The sequence below is a fragment of the Oryctolagus cuniculus genome, chromosome 14 (genome assembly GCF_051225735.1).
Source record: "Oryctolagus cuniculus isolate XC-2025 breed Fujian yellow rabbit chromosome 14, ASM5122573v1, whole genome shotgun sequence".
NCBI classification, from domain to species: Eukaryota; Metazoa; Chordata; class Mammalia; order Lagomorpha; family Leporidae; genus Oryctolagus; species Oryctolagus cuniculus.
In genome coordinates, this window is record NC_142880.1 from 34,007,283 (window position 1) to 34,024,228 (window position 16,946).

The following is a 16,946-nucleotide window of genomic DNA, read 5'->3' on the forward strand; positions in this document are numbered from 1 at the left end:
GGAGTAAGTATCCAGTCACTTGAGTCACAGTAAGCACAGGACTATGTCTTTTTTAAAAAGATTGACTTTATTTATTTGGACAGAGTTATAGAGAGGGGAAGTCCCAGAGGGAGAGAGATAGAGAGAAGTCTTCTATTCTGCTGGTTCACTCCACAAATGGCCACAATGGCCAGAGCTGAGCTGATCCAAAGTCAGGAGCCAGAAGCCAGGGGCTTCTTCTAGGTCTACCATGTGGGTGCAGGGGCCCAAGGAGTTGGGCCATTTTCTGCTTCCCCAGGCCATAGCAGAGAGCTGGATTGGAAATGGAGCAGCTGGGACTTGTACCAGCACCCATATGGGGTGCTAGTGCTGCAGGCTGGGACTTTAACCTGCTGCACTACAGTGCTGGCCCCATGACTACATCTTAAAACTAGAAAAAAAAACCACTGGGTAGATGCTAATGGGCACTGTCCCTGTATCAGTGCTTGGGGACAGAATCCTTGAAGGTGACACAGTCTAAGTGGAGACCAATAGCACATTCAATTGTACTTATATCTTGGGCAGCATAAACTATAGTTAGTGACACCAGTCTTGGTCTATAAGCCCACCTCAGCAGGCTTACCATAGCAAAGTGGGCCTTGGACGTATATTTTACTGTGCTTGTCTTGGAAGAGTGTGTAATCTGGATGAGATTCAGCTTTGCGCTGGCGCCGTGGCTCAACAGGCTAATCCTCCGCCTAGCGGCGCCGGCACACAGGGTTCTAGTCCTGGTCAGGGTACCCGATTCTGTCCCGGTAGCTCCTTTTCCAGGCCAGCTCTCTGCTATGGCCTGAGAGTTCAGTGGAGGATGGCCCAAGTGCTTGGGCCCTGCACCCGCATGGGAGACCAGGAGAAGAACCTGGCTCCTGCCTGTGGATCAGCCTGGTGCGTTGGCTGCAGCATGACGGCCGCAGCATGCTGGCCGCAGCGTGCCGGCCATGGTGGCCATTGGAGGGTGAACCAACGGCAAAAGGAAGACCTTTCTCTCTGTCTGTCTCTCTCACTGTCCACTCTGCCTGTCAAAAAAAAAAAATGAGATTCAGCTTTGCAGCATGGTTGCATGTTACTCACTCCATTTCTTCAGAGGCCATGGGAAGCAAAACACAGAGAGAAAAAATACCTTCTGGGTGAATAAAAGATGGTGGGTGCCAAGGCATAGCACAGAAACTTTGGATGGTTCCTCAGGGACCCACACAGCCCTGCTGGACTTTGACCCAATGCAACCATGACTCTATGTCCCTAGAAATGCAAGTACTTACACAAAACACCTATAATTCCCAGCAAGCATTTCCAAAACCACTGTTACAGTGGACTGAAGGCTGGCACCCTTGTGACAGTCTACCTTGCCCCATGGGCTGTTATCGAGACCTGTGTAATCCTGGTGGGGCCCCTTCTGCCTCTACCATCAGCTGTTATGTCAGAAGACATAGGGAGTCTATGCTACAGCACCCAACCAGAAATAAAGTAAAAATATTACATTACACCACTCTGAAGATTTATATTCAGGAAAAAGACTTTTGCCATGATATGTCCATTAAAAGTAATGGAACTAACTAGTTTACCAGATGTACACATATCAACATAGGGACGCAGGAAGTATTAAAAATCAAGGTGATATGGCCCCTTCAAATGAAAAAAATTAACACTTTCATAACAGACTGAAGAAAAGGAAGTTTATTAAATGCCTGATAAATAATTCAATAAATGAACATTAGGATGCTCAAAGAGAATAAAGAGAGACAGTTGAAGAAAATCAGGAAAACAATGTATGATATGTATGAAAAATTCAGCAGAGATCTAGAAAAAAGAGCAAAATAGATATCTTTGAAATACAAAGCTCAATAATTCTAAATACAGTGGAAGAGGATCCAAGATGGTTGAATAAAAAGACCTGCATTCACCTTTGCCACAAGGAAGAACTGGAACAACAGAGGCAGGACCATGTTTCCAAAGATAGATTGGGGAGAAGCATCAGTAAGAACTAATGGGACCATTAAGTAGCACAGAGCCTTGGAAAGCCAGAATTTAGAGAGTAACAAACCACAACACAAATTCTACACCAACTCTCCATCCAGAGAACTCTATCTTGTTAGAAAAGGTAAGCAGAAAGCTCTATAACAGACTGGCAGCTCTAACTACAGAATTCTACAGTCTTCACTGACATTAAATTCATTTTACAGAGCTGATTGGAGTCTGAGCAAATGCCTTGTTCTAGAAAAGAAAGCCACGAAGTCTTTTACCCCAACCACCTAAGTCCCAGAAATAAGCTGTTATAGAATAACACTACTAACCTCTATTTTGTATTAGAGGATGGCAGGCATAACTATGATCACCAGAAGTATCCCCCATCTCCTGGAGCCAAGTAACTTTACATGGCAGAGACCCTCTGAAGTCTGCTACTGAGGAATTTCTGGGCCAAGTTACAGAGCCGTGCTTATTCACTTGGTATGATCTGGGGAAGTTCTGCTTTTACTGGGACTTGGCAGGGGCAACAGCTGATACACAAGGCAAGAGGACCATACAAGGGGAAATCCCCTTCTGTGTCTGAGTACAGAGTGCTGGATAGCTGTCGCTCCCCCTCTTCGTGGAGGAACGACACAGGACCCTGCGCTGTTCTTTCGTCTGCTCGGCCCTCCCCGGGTTTGCTGCTGGTTCTTCCCGGGTTGGCTACTATCCCTTCCACCTCTGTGGAAGGGCAGTTCCCCCTGGCCACATTCCCCACTTCCGCAGGGGAGCAGCACACCGCCGGCCGGCTTTCTCGGGGGCTGCACAGGTGTTCCCTCAGATAGATGTTCCCCTTAGATGTTCCCCATAGATGTTCCCGGTGCATGCCGTCTCTCTCCTCCTTTATAGTCCTTCTCCGCCAATCCTAACTCGGCTGCCCACACGCCGAGTACGCTGCTCTCCTCCAATCAATAGCAAGTCCTACAGTTTATTAGTTGAACTGGAGGCAGCTGTGCGGAAGCTGTTTACTTCTCTCCCAGCGCCATATTGTGGGAGAGCAGATGCATAGAATAAGTCTTAATTCCAGTAACTCAGTCTAGTCCGGTTGCTCCCCACAGATAGCCAGGAGACAAGCCTGTATCTGCATGCTGTATAGGAATTTGACACTATCCTCTCTGTGTCCTGAAGCTCTGGAACTGTGAACCTGTTATAATCCTGGAGTAATTTCCACTCAGCAGTGTGACCTGGAAGACAGTATCTGCATTCATCTGCTTCAGGCTAAAGGCTGACAACTACAGTCTTTAGTATAACCTGCACCCCTCCTATTAGACCCAAGTACAGATCCTACTGGATCCTGCAGTTTGTGATTGTGGCCACTGATTCTCTAAGTCCCAGGGACTCCTGCATTGCATACTGTAACCCAGGACAAGTCCTGTCTGCATTCATAGTCTCCAAGCCCTTATCTGATAGTGCACAATCTCCAGTACAACTCGTAGTCACCATGTGGAACTTGAGAACTATTGCTTTTTTACTCCTGGAAATCCCTGTGAATGCTCTGTGGGACTTGAGGAAGGTCCTATCTCCATTTTATTGCTGTAGGCCTATGGCTGTCAGTCTACAATCACCAGAACAGCCTACATTTATCCTGTGGTACCTGGGCAATGTACCATTTTTGTTCTAAAACTCTGAGACAGAGACTTTTAATACCTTATTACCAAGAATCACTGGAACTCACCCTGTGAAGCCTGAGGAAGATCCTATGTTCATTCCCCACTACAATCACACACCAGTACACATTCTCTAGCATAACTTGCATTTACACTGGGATAAATTATTCTCAGGACTTAACTAAGATCTGTTTCACATTCCACAGTTCCTGAAATAGGAAATTTGGTGATATAAGCCCCAGCATCACTCACATTCAATGAGCAGGACCTGAGGAAGATTCCATCAACATCAGACAAATTCAAGGTAAGAATATCATTACTACCAGGACCAGTATCACTCAGTTGCCCTGGTGAGATGAGTGGGTAGATCATTCTATGTTACACAGCATCAGGAACAAGCCTATTGCTATCACAAACCCTAGTAAGATTCACAGCCAACTCTCTGGGGCCTGATGACACACAGCTTTGTAAATGCACATTCACTTCAAAGTCATACTACTATCTCCAAAAACTGCTGCAGACTAGAAAATGTGTCACAAATAGACACTGCTGACATGGATCACAGCAGAAGAAATCTCTCAGAATACGCTTCTGAGATCAGTAAACCTGAAGTCAAAGTAAGTACCTGACATTTCATTTAAAGTTAAAAAATTATTTTCCAGTGGAAGCCACTCCACAAAGGAACTATTACACCACATTGTAAGATATCATTGTAGGGACACAGGAAGAAAGAATTAAGGAAGCATGACACTTCCAAAGGAATACAATTCTACAGAAAAAAAATGCTGATTTGAAAGATATCTAGGAAACACTGGGAAAAAGAATTCAAAATAATTATCCTGAGAGTTCCAAAGTGGTGGAATAGTGACAGGACATTCTGTCTTATGTGGGGCAAAATTAATATAAAAAGGAAAGAAAGAAGATGGCAGAATAGTGAGGGCGCGCACTGATAGTCCAGGAAAATTTGGTTTAATAAAAGCGGAGTTATGGTAGCCTCAGAAAAAGGATCAGGGAAAAATTGCAGAGGAAACTCTTCCAGAACTAGTGGCTGTGACTCAGAGGACCTACTGGGAGAGCAGGGTCGCCCAACGCGCGGAAGCTGAACCACGGGAGCCGCAGAGTCTGAGCGCCAGTGCGGGAAGGAGAGTCGATGTGACACAGACACCAGCGGGGAGAGGAGGGACACCCAGGGCTCCGAGTCCACACATCGGCGCTGGAAGTGGAGGTGAGCTCAGTAACCGGAGACATTGGCGGGGAAATGGCGGACAGAATTTTAGAGGGACGCGGGCTTTGAAGCAGGAAAGTTCAACAGACTGACTACAGGAGAGAAGGAAAAAAAAAAAAAAGGTAGTGGCGTACTGGTACAGACAAGTTCCTCTCTCTGCCAACCTTGTAAAGGCAAGCAAGATACAAAGAGCTGGGATATACATAATAAAAGGGGAGAGTTAAGGCTACAATTCAGTAGCCTAGGCAACCCAGTGGGAGTCCACAGGAGAAAGGGAGCCTGCACAGACTCTTTGGGCAGAAGCCAGAGATCAGAAGCTAAATACCATCCATTCTACTCAGCCTTGCAGTATTACTTACCTCCTGAATAAAAAATAAAATAAATAAATGAATAAATAAATAAATAGAGATTTACCATGCATAACCTGAGGGTGTCACATTTGCACACCTGTAACCCTGAAGAACCAAGCAGAGCTCTCAGGCCACAACCATCTCAAGCCTCAAAGGCTCCTCCAACAGCAGGCAGTACAGTTAACATGGACATAGTATAAAAAAAAAACTCACAGTGAGGGAAAAAGAATTAACCATGCCAAGCAATAAACAGAGAAATCGAGGGAACAAGATCAATGATGACACTATGACGCCTCCAAATAAACAAAACACCCCAAGCCAAGATTATGAAGATGATGAGATAGAAGAAATGCAAGATACGGATTTCAAAAAATTTATGATAAGAACATTTAGAAGTTTTCAAAAGCAAATCCTTGAACTACAGAAATCCTTATTTGACAGGATTGAAAATCTCTCTCATGAACATGAATTTTAAGGAAGAATCAAAATGAAACACAGAAACTAGTAGAACAGGAAATTGTGATAGTGAAGAGAAATCAAAATGAAATGAAGAGCTCAATAGATCAAATGACAAACACATTAGAAAGCCTTAAAAGCAGAATGGGTGAAGCAGAAGAGAGAATATCAGACTTAGAAGACAGAGAACAGGAAAGGATACAGTCAGACCAAAGAAAAGAAGAGGAAATTAGAAATCTAAAAAATATTGTTGGGAATCTACAGGATACTATTTAAAAAAACAACATTCGGGTTCTAGGAGTTCCTGAAGGCATGGAGAGAGAAAGGATTAGAATGCCTTTTTAGTGAGATTCTAGCAGAAAATTTCCCAGGTTTGGAGAAGGACAGAGACATCCTAGTACAGGAAGCTCATAGAACCCCCAGTAAACATGACCAAAAGAGATCCTCAACACGACACGTTGCAATTAAACTCTCCACAGTGAAACATAAAGAAAAGATCCTAAAATGTGCAAGAGAGAAACGTCAGATTACTCTCAGAGGATCTCCAATCAGACTCACAGCTGACTTCTCATCAGAAACCCTACAAGCTAGGAGGGAATGGCGAGACATAGCACAGGTGCTAAGAGAGAAAAATTGCCAGCCCAGAATATTATATCCTGCTAAGCTATCATTTGTGAATGAAGGTGAAATAAAGACCTTTCATAGCAAAGAGAAATTGAAAGATCTTGTGGCCACTCGTCCGGCCCTGCAAAAGATACTTAAAGATGTGCTACACTCAGAAACACAGAAACACGCCGTCAATATGAAAGAAGGAAAAGGAAGAAAACCTACCAGTAAAAGAGCATGGGAAGCTCAAAGCATATACTAGAAAATATTTCCGGGAAAATGGCAGGGCAAAGTCACTATGTATCAATAGTCACATTAAACGTGAATGGACTTAACTCTTCAGTTAAAAGACACCTATTGGCTGACTGGCTTAAGGAACAACACCCAACTATTTGTTGCCTACAAGAAACACATCTCTCTAACAAAGATGCATGCAGACTGAAAGTGAAAGGTTGGAAAAAGATATTCCATGCCAACAGAAACAAAAAAAAAGCAGGTGTAACCATATTAATATCAGACAAAATTAACTTTAATACAAAAACTGTTAAGAGAGACAAAGAGGGGCACTATATAATGATTAAGGGTTCAATTCAACAGGAAGATGTAACTATTATAAATGTATATGCGCCTAATTACAGGGCACCGGTCTGTCTAAAAGATTTGTTAAGGGACTTAAAGGGAGACTTAGATTCCAATACAATAGTACTGGGGGACTTCAATACTCCACTCTCAGAAATAGATAGATCATCCGGACAGAAGATCAACAAGGAAACAGCAGATTTAATCGACACTATTGCCCAAATGGATCTAACAGATATCTAGAGAACTTTCAGCCCTACATCTACAGACTTTACATTCTTCTCAGCAGTGCATGGAACCTACTTTAGGATTGATCACATACTAGGCCATAAAGCAAGTCTAAGCAAATTTAAAAGAATTAGAATCATACCATGCAGCTTCTCAGACCACAGCGGAATGAAGCTGGAAATTAGCAACTCAGGAAACCCCAGAAAGTATGCAAACACATGGAGACTGAACAACATGCTCCTGAATGAACACTGGGTCATTCAAGAAATCAAAAGAGAAATCAGAAACTTTCTGGAACTAACTGAGGATAACAACACAACATATCAAAGCATATGGGATACAGCAAAAGCAGTACTGAGAGGCAAGTTTATAGCAATACGGGCCTATATCAAGAAATTGGAAAGGCACCAAATATATGAGCTTTCAGCGCATCTGAAGAACCTAGAAAAACTGCTGCAAACCAGACACAAATCTAGTAGGAGAAGAGAAATAATTAAAACCAGAGAAGAAATTAACAGGATTGAATCAAAAAAAAATTACAAAAAATCAGCCAAACGAGGAGCTGGTTTTTTGAAAAAATAAACAAAATTGACACCCCATTGGCCCAACTAACTAAAAAAAGAAGAGAAAAGACCCAAATCAATACAATCAGAGATGAAAAAGGAAATGTAACAACAGACACCACAGAAATAAAAAGAATCATCAGAAATTACTACAAGGACTTGTATGCCAGCAAACAGGAAAACCTATCAGAAATGGATAGATTCCTGGACACATGCAATCTACCTAAATTGAACCATGAAGACATAGAAAACCTAAATAGACCCATAACTGAAACAGAAATTGAAACCGTAATAAAGGTCCTCCCAACAAAGAAAAGCCCAGGACCAGATGGATTCACTGCTGAATTCTACCAGACATTTAAAAAAGAACTAATTCCATTTCTTCTCAAACTATTCAGAACAATCGAAAAAGATGGAATCCTCCCGAATTCTTACCTTAATCCCTAAGCCAGAGAAAGATGCAGCACTGAAAGAAAATTATAGACCAATATCCCTGATGAACATAGAAGCAAAAATCCTCAATAAAATTCTGGCCAATAGAATACAACAACACATCAGGAATATCATACACCCAGACCAAGTGGGATTTATCCCTGGTATGCAGGGAGGGTTCAACATTCACAAATCAATCAATGTGATTCACCACATTAACAGACTGCAGAAGAAAAACCATATGATTATCTCAATAGATACAGAGAAAGCATTCGACAAAATTCAACACCCTTTCATGATGAAAACTCTAAGCAAATTGGGTATAGAAGGAACATTCCTCAATATAATAAAGCAATTTATGAAAAATCCATGGCCAGCATCCTATTGAATGGGGAAAAGTTGGAAGCATTTCCACTGAGATCTGGTACCAGACAGGGATGTCCACTCTCACCACTGCTATTCAATATAGTTCTGGAGGTTCTAGCCAGAGCTATTAGGCAAGACAAAGAAATTAAAGGGATACAAATTGGGAAGGAAGAACTCAAACTATCCCTCTTTGCAGATGACATGATTCTTTATTTAGGGGACCCAAAGAACTCTACTAAGAGACTATTGGAACTCATAGAAGATTTTGGCAAAGTAGCAGGGTATAAAATCAATGCACAAAAATCAACAGCCTTTGTATACACAGACAATACCATGGCTGAGGAAGAACTTCTAAGATCAATCCCATTCACAATAGCTACAAAAACAATCAAATACCTTGGAGTAAACTTAACCAAGGACGTTAGGATCTCTATGATGAAAATTACAAAACCTTAAAGAAAGAAATAGAAGAGGATACCAAGAAATGGAAAAATCTTCCATGCTTATGGATTGGAAGAATCAATATCATCAAAATGTCCATTCTCCCAAAAGCAATTTATAGATTCAATGCAATACCAATCAAGATACCGAAGACCTTCTTCTCAGATCTGGAAAAAATGATGCTGAAATTCATATGGAGACACAAGAGACCTCGAATAGCTAAAGCAATCTTGTACAACAAAAACAAAGCCGGAGGCATCACAATACCAGATTTCGGGACATACTACAGGGCAGTTGTAATCAAAACAGCATGGTACTGGTACAGAAACAGATGGATAGACCAATGGAACAGAATTGAAACACCAGAAATCACCCCAAACATCTACAGCCAACTTATATTTGATCAAGGATCTAAAACCAATTCCTGGAGCAAGGACAGTCTATTCAATAAATGGTGCTGGGAAAACTGGATTTCCACGTGCAGAAGCATGAAGCAAGACCCCTACCTTACGCCTTACACAAAAATCCACTCAACATGGATTAAAGACCTAAATCTATGACCTGACACCATCAAGTTACTGGAGAACATTGGAGAAACCCTTCAAGATATTGGAACAGGCAAAGAATTTCTGGAAAAGACCCGGGAGGCACAGGCAGTCAAAGCCAAAATCAACTATTGGGATTGCATCAAATTGAGAAGTTTCTGTACTGCAAAAGAAACAGTCAGGAGAGTGAAGAGACAACCGACAGAATGGGAAACAATATTTGCAAACTATGCAACAGATAAAGGGTTAATAACCAGAATCTACAAAGAGATCAAGAAACTCCACAAAAACAAAACCAGCAACCCACTTAAGAGATGGGCCAAGGACCTCAATAGACATTTTTCAAAAGAGGAAATCCAAATGGCCAACAGGCACATGAAAAAATGTTCAAGGTCATTAGCAATCAGGGAAATGCAAATCAAAAGCACAATGAGGTTTCACCTGACCCGGGTTAGAATGGCTCACATGCAGAAATCTACCAACAACAGATGCTGGTGAGGATATGGGGAAAAAGGGACACTAACCCACTGTTGGTGGGAATGCAAACTGGTCAAGCCACTATGGAAGTCAGTCTGGAGATTCCTCATAAACCTGAAGATAACCCTACCGTTCGACCCAGCCATCCCACTCCTCAGAATTTACCCAAAGGAATTGAAATTGGCAAACAAAAAAGCGGTCTGCACCCTAATGTTTATTGCAGCTCAATTCACAATAGCTAAGACCTGGAACCGACCTAAATGCCCATCAACGGTAGACTGGATAAAGAAATTATGGGATATGTACTCTTTAGAATACTATACCGCAGTAAGAAACAACGAAATCCAGTCATTTGCAACAAAATTTTGAAATCTGGAACACAACATGCTGAGTGAAATAAGCCAGTCCCAAAGGGACAAATACCATATGTTCTCCCTGATCGGTGACAACTGACTGAACACCAAGAAGGAAACCTCCTGAAGTGAAGTGGACACTATGGGAAATGCTGACTTGATCAGCATAGCCCTGACTGTTAATGAACAACTGAATACATTATCCCTCTTAGTAGTTTTTTTGTCTGTTCTACTTAATATGACTGGTTTAATTCTGTAATTAATACACAGTTATTCTTAAGTGTTAAAAATTAACTGAAATGTGATCCCTGTTAAACATAAGAGTGGGAATAAGAGAGGGAAGAGATGTATAATTTGGGACATGCTCAAGCTACTTGCCCCAAATGGTAGAGTTAGAAACATACCAGGGGATTCCAATTCAATCCCATCAAGGTGGCATGTACCAATGCCATCTCACTAGTCCAAGTGATCAATTTCAGTTCACAATTGATCATAATGAAAGGACTAAGAGTCAAAGGGAGCACATAAACAAGTCTAGTACCTGCTAACACTAACCGATGGAATAAATAAAGGGGAGAGTGATCCAACATGGGAAGTGAGATACTCAGCAGACTCATAGAATGGCAGATGTCCTAAATAGCACTCTGGCCTCAGAATCAGCCCTAAAGGCATTCGGATCTGGCTGACAAGCCCATGAGAGTATTTCAGGCATGGAAAGCCAAGACACTCTGGCAAAAGATCTCTGCGAGTGAGATCCCAGTGGAAAGAACAGGTCATCAAAGAAGGAGGTACCTTTCTCTGAAGGGAGGAGAGAACCTCCACTTTGACTATGACCTTGTCTAAACAAGATAAGAGTCGGAGAACTCAGAGGGCTTCCATAGCCTTGGAAACTCATGACTGGAGCATAGGGAGATTACTGATGCCATAGACAGGAGTGTCAATTGGTAAAGTCAACAACAGGAGTCACTGTGCACTTACTCCTCATGTAGGATCTCTGTCCTTAATGTGCTGTGCATTGAGATTTAATGCTATAATGAGTACTCAAACAATATATTTCACTTTGTGTTTCGATGGGGGTGCAAACTGTTGAAATCTTTACTTAATGTATACTAAACTGATACTCTGTAAAAAAAAAAAAGAAATTATCAACTCCCAACTTGACTCTCACTGGGATTAAACATGACAATAGGTCTGATCTGATTTCATCATCATTTAAAAAAAAACATCTATTATTTTTCACTTTATGCTTCTGTGTGGGAGCAAACTGTTGAAATCCTTACTTAATGTATACTAAGCTGATCTTCTGTATATTAAGATAATTGAAAATGAATCTTGATGTGAATGGAGCGGAGAGGGAGTGGGAAAGGGGAGGGTAGTTTGTGGGATGGACGGTATGTGGGGGAAGCCATTGTAATCCATAAATCGTACTTTGGAAATTTATATTCATTAAATAAAAGTTAAAAAAAAAGAAACATACCAGGGGACTCTAATTCAATCCCATCAAGGTGGCATGTACCAATGCCATCTCATTAGTCCAAGTGATCAATTTCAGTTCACAAGTGATCATAATGAAAGGACTAAGAGTCAAAGGGAGCACATAAACAAGTCTAGTACCTGCTAATACTAACCGATAGAATAAACAAAGGGGAGAGTGATCCAACATGGGAAGCGAGATACTCAGCAGACTCATGGAATGGCGGATGTCCTAAACAGCACTCTGGCCTCAGAATCAGCCCTAAAGGCAATCGGATCTGGCTGAAAAGCCCATGAGAGTATTTCAGGCATGGAAAGCCAAAACATTCTGGCAAAAACAACAACAACAACAACAACAACAAAACAAACACCTAAATGAAAGATATGAAAGATCTCTGTGAGTGAGATCCCAGTGGAAAGAACAGGTCTTCAAAGAAGGAGGTACCTTTCTCTGAAGGGAGGAGAGAACCTCCACTTTGACTATGACCTTGTCTAAACAAGATAAGAGTCGGAGAACTCAAGGGGCTTCCATAGCCTTGGAAACTCATGACTGGAGCATAGGGAGATTACTGATGCCATAGACAGGAGTGTCAATTTGTAAAGTCAACAACAGGAGTCACTGTGCACTTACTCCTCATGTAGGATCTCTGTCCTTAATGTGCTGTGCATTGAGATTTAATGCTATAACGAGTACTCAAACAATATATTTCACTTTGTGTTTCTATGGGGGTGCAAACTGTTGAAATCTTTACTTAATGTATACTAAACTGATACTCTGTAAAAAAAAAAGAAGAAATTATCAATTCCCAACTTGACTCTCACTGGGATTAAACATGACAATAGGTCTGATCTGATTTCATCATCAGTTAAAAATCATCTATTATTTTTCACTTTATGTTTCTGTGTGGGAGTAAACTGTTGAAATCTTTACTTAATGTATGCTAAACTGATCTTCTGTATATAAAGAGAATTGAAAATGAATCTTGATGTGAATGGAAGGGGAGAGGGAGTGGGAAAGGGGAGGGATGCGGTTGGGATGGACGGTATGGGGGGAAGCCATTGTAATCCATAAGCCGTACTTTAGAAATTTATATTCATTAAATAAAAGTAAAAAAAGGAAGGAAAGTATATTCTCAGGATAAAACTGCAAAACAGCTGTGTGGAAAACACCCCCAGACTATTGGAGGTAGCCCAGATCCCTGCTGAGAGAAAAAAAAAAAAAGAGAAGATTGGCCCATTTGTATCCTGGTAAGAGGACGTCTAACCCGAGAAGCCAGGCAAGAGGGGACTCCATGGCCCCACAGTGCTGCCTAAACATCAGGAGGCAAAGCTTAGTGAATTGCTTCTGGAGTTCTATGTGGATCTCCATGGGAGGGGAAAAAAGCAGAGGGAAAAAAAAACTACAAATGCTGTGCATGTATCCCCTTCCTCCACCACTGCTGGTGTGGAGACCTGTGGCCAGAAGCAGGAGAGCCTATATCATTTTTGCATAAAGGCAGGGAGAAGCCAGCCTAGCTTTGGGGTCAGTTGCACCTAACTGATTGCCTGGCAATGGGAGGGGAGAGAAAAAGGCCCATAAAGGATACTGGTATTCACCCTGCAACCAGATATAACCAAGGAGAAAAGAAAACCACCATGCCAAGAAACAAAGGCAAAAATCCAAAAATCCAAAATAAGGAAGACACTTTGAGTCCCCTAAAGGAACATTACAACATTTCAACATTAGAATATGAAGATGAAGAAATAGAGGAAATGCCAGAAGTGGAATTCAAAAAAAAAAAAAAAAACCATTGGATTACTAAGAAGCAATAAGAAGGGAAGTCAGGAAGTAAAGAAAACTATGCATGACATGAATGAAAAATTTTCACATGAAATTGAGACTTTAAATAGAAATCAAATTGAAATATTAGAAATGAATAATTCAATAGATTAAATCAAAATGCAGTGGAAAGTCTTAACGACAGAGTAGGCAAGGCAGAAGGAAGAATATCCAAGCTGGAAGACAAATCCCTGGAAATTTTATAGTCAGAGTAAACACGAGAAAAAATCAGAAAACTAAAAAGCATTGTTGGAGGTCTACAGGATATCATCAAATGACCCAACATATGCATCTTAGGAGTTCCTGAAGGTGTGGAAAGAGAATGGATAAAAAGGCATTTTTATCGAACTAATAAGAGAAAATGTCCCTAATTTGGAGCAAAAATGGGACATCAAAATATAGAGAGCATATAGAACCAGAATATATGACCAGAAAAGATATTTGTCACAAAACTTTGTAGTCAAACTCTTCACAATAAAACACAAAGAAAAGATTCTAAAATGTCCAAGACAGAAACTTCAGATTAACCTCAGAGGATCTCCAATTAAATGTACAGTGGACCTCTCATTGGTAACCCTATGGCTAGGGGAGAATATAGATATATTCCAAGTTTTAAGAGAAAAAACTTTGCAATCCAGATTACTGTACCCTCAAAAGCTCTCATTTATGAATGGAGGTGAAATAAGGACCTTCCGTAACAAGAAGAAATTGAATTTGTCACCACCCATCCAGCCTTGCAAAAGATGCTTAAGAATGTGCTACACACAGAAACATGGTCATCACTATGAACAATGTGAAGGCAGAAAATTCCTCAGTAAAAGTACAAAGGAAGTCCAAAGTAAAAAATAGGATAATTTGCAGAAGAATGGCAGCGCAAAGTTGTTACTTATGAATAATCACCTTGAATACAAATGGCCTCAATGCTCCAGTAAAAAGACACAGACTAGCTGAATGGATTCAGAAACAAAATCCATCTATTTGCTACCTAAAAGAAACACCTCTCACTAACAACAATGCATGCAGACTAAAAGTGAAAGGATGCAAAAAGATATTCCATGCTAACAGAAACCAAAAAAGAGCCTGAATAATCATCCTACTATTAGAAAAATCAGAATTTAACACAAAAACTGTTAAAAGATACAGAGACAAAGAAAGACCCTAAGTACTGATCAAGGGATCAATTCAAAGGAAGAAAGGACTACTATGAATATAGATGCACCTAACTACAGGGAACCTAGATACATAAAAACGTTAATGAATCCAGAGTGACATAAACCCCAACTTGGATTGTTCTTTCCTTTTTAATTCTATCAGTTAGTATTAGCAGACACTAGTCTTGTTTATGTGAATCCTTTGACTCTTAACCCTATCATTATGATCAATTATGAAGTGAAACTGATCGCTTGAACTAGTGAGATGGCATTGGTACATGCCACCTTGATGGGATTGAATTGGAATCCCCTGGCACATTTCTAACTCTACCATTTGGGGTAAGTCCGATTCAGCATGTGCCAAACTGTACATCTCATCCATCTCTTATTCCCACTTTTATATTTAACAGGGATCACTTTTCAGTTAAATTTAAACACCTAAGAATAATTGTGTGTTAATTACAGAGTTTAACCAATAGTATTAAGCAGGTCAAAAAAATACTAAAAGGGATAAAGTATTAAGTTGTTCCTCAACAGTCACTAGAAGGGCTGAGCAAGTCACCATTTCTCATAGTGTCCATTTTACTTCAACAGGTTTCCTTTTTGGTGCTCGGTTAGTTGTCACCGAGCGAGGAGAACATATGATATTTGTCCCTTTGGGACTGGCTTAATTCAATCAGCATGATGTTTTCCAAATTCCTCCATCTTGTTGCAAATGACCGGGTTTCGTTGGTTTTGACTGCTGTATAGTATTCTATAGAGTACATGTCCCATAATTTCTTTATCCAGTCTACTGTTTTTGGCAATTTGGGTTGGTTCCAGGTCTTAGCTATTGTGAATTGAGTGCAATAAACATTGAGGTGCAGACAGCTCTTTTATTTGCCAATTTAATTTCCTTTGGGTAAATTCCGAGGAGTGGAATGGCTGTGTTGTATGGTAGGGTTATATTCACCTTTCTGAGGAATCTCCAGACTGACTTCCATAGTGGCTTAACCAGTTTGCATTCCCACCAACAGTGGGTTAGTGTCCCTTTTCACCCACATCCTCGCCAGCATTTGTTGTTGGTAGACTTCTGTTTGTGAGCCATTCTGACCGGGGTGAGGTGAAACCTCATTGTGGTTTTGATTTGCATTTCCCTGATTGCTAATGACCTTGAACATTTTTTCATGTGCCTGTTGGCCATTTGGATTTCCTCTTTTGAAAAATGTCTATTGAGGTCCTTGGTCCATCTCTTAAGTGGGTTGTTTGTTTTGATGTTGTGGAGTTCTTGATCTCTTTGTAGATTCTGGTTATTAACCCTTTATCTGTTGCATAGTTTGCAAATATTTTTTCCTATTCTATTGGTTGCCTCTTCACTTTCCTGACTGTTACTTTTGCCGTAGAGAAACTTTTAAATTTAATGTAATTAATTGTTAATTTTGGCTTTGACTGCCTGTGCCTTCAGGGTCTTTTCCAAGAAGTCTTTGCCTGTGCCAATATCTTGCAGGGTTTCTCCAATGTTCTCTAATAATTAGATGGTGTCAGGTCATAGATTTAGATCTTTAATCCATGTTAAGTAGATTTTTGTGTAAGGTAGGGGTCTTGCTTCATGTTTCTGCATGTGGAAATCCAGTTTTTCGAGCACCATTTGTTGAATAGACTGTCCTTACTCCAGGAATTGGAGTACCTTTCAATTTCAGCCTGCGTGCATCTTGGTTGGAAAGATGTGTTTCTTATAAGCAGCAATGGAATGCAATTGGAAATGAAAAACTGAGGAATATCAACAATGTATACAAACACATAAGATTGTTCCTGAGTAAACAGTGGGTCATAAAAATATCTGAAGAGAAATCAAAAAGTTTTTGGAAACAAATGAAGATGAAACACATCACATAAAAAATATAGGATACACTAAAAACTGTGTTAAGAGGAAAGATTAAAGCAATTGTTGCTTATGTCAAAAATTTAGAAATCCATCAAATAAATGAGCTATCAATGCATAAGTTGTACCTAGAAAAACAACACAAAACCAAACTCAAAACTAGTAACAGAAAAGAAATAATTGAAATTAGAGAATAAACAAACAAAATTGAAACAAAAAGAAGCAATACAATAGATCAGCAAAGCAAACAGCAGGTTCTTTGAAAAAATAAACAAAATAGAAATACCATTGGCCCAAGTATCCAAACAATATGAAAAAGACCCAAATTAATTCAATTAGAGGTGGAAACAAAAATGTAACAACAAACACTACACTACAGAAACAAGAAAATG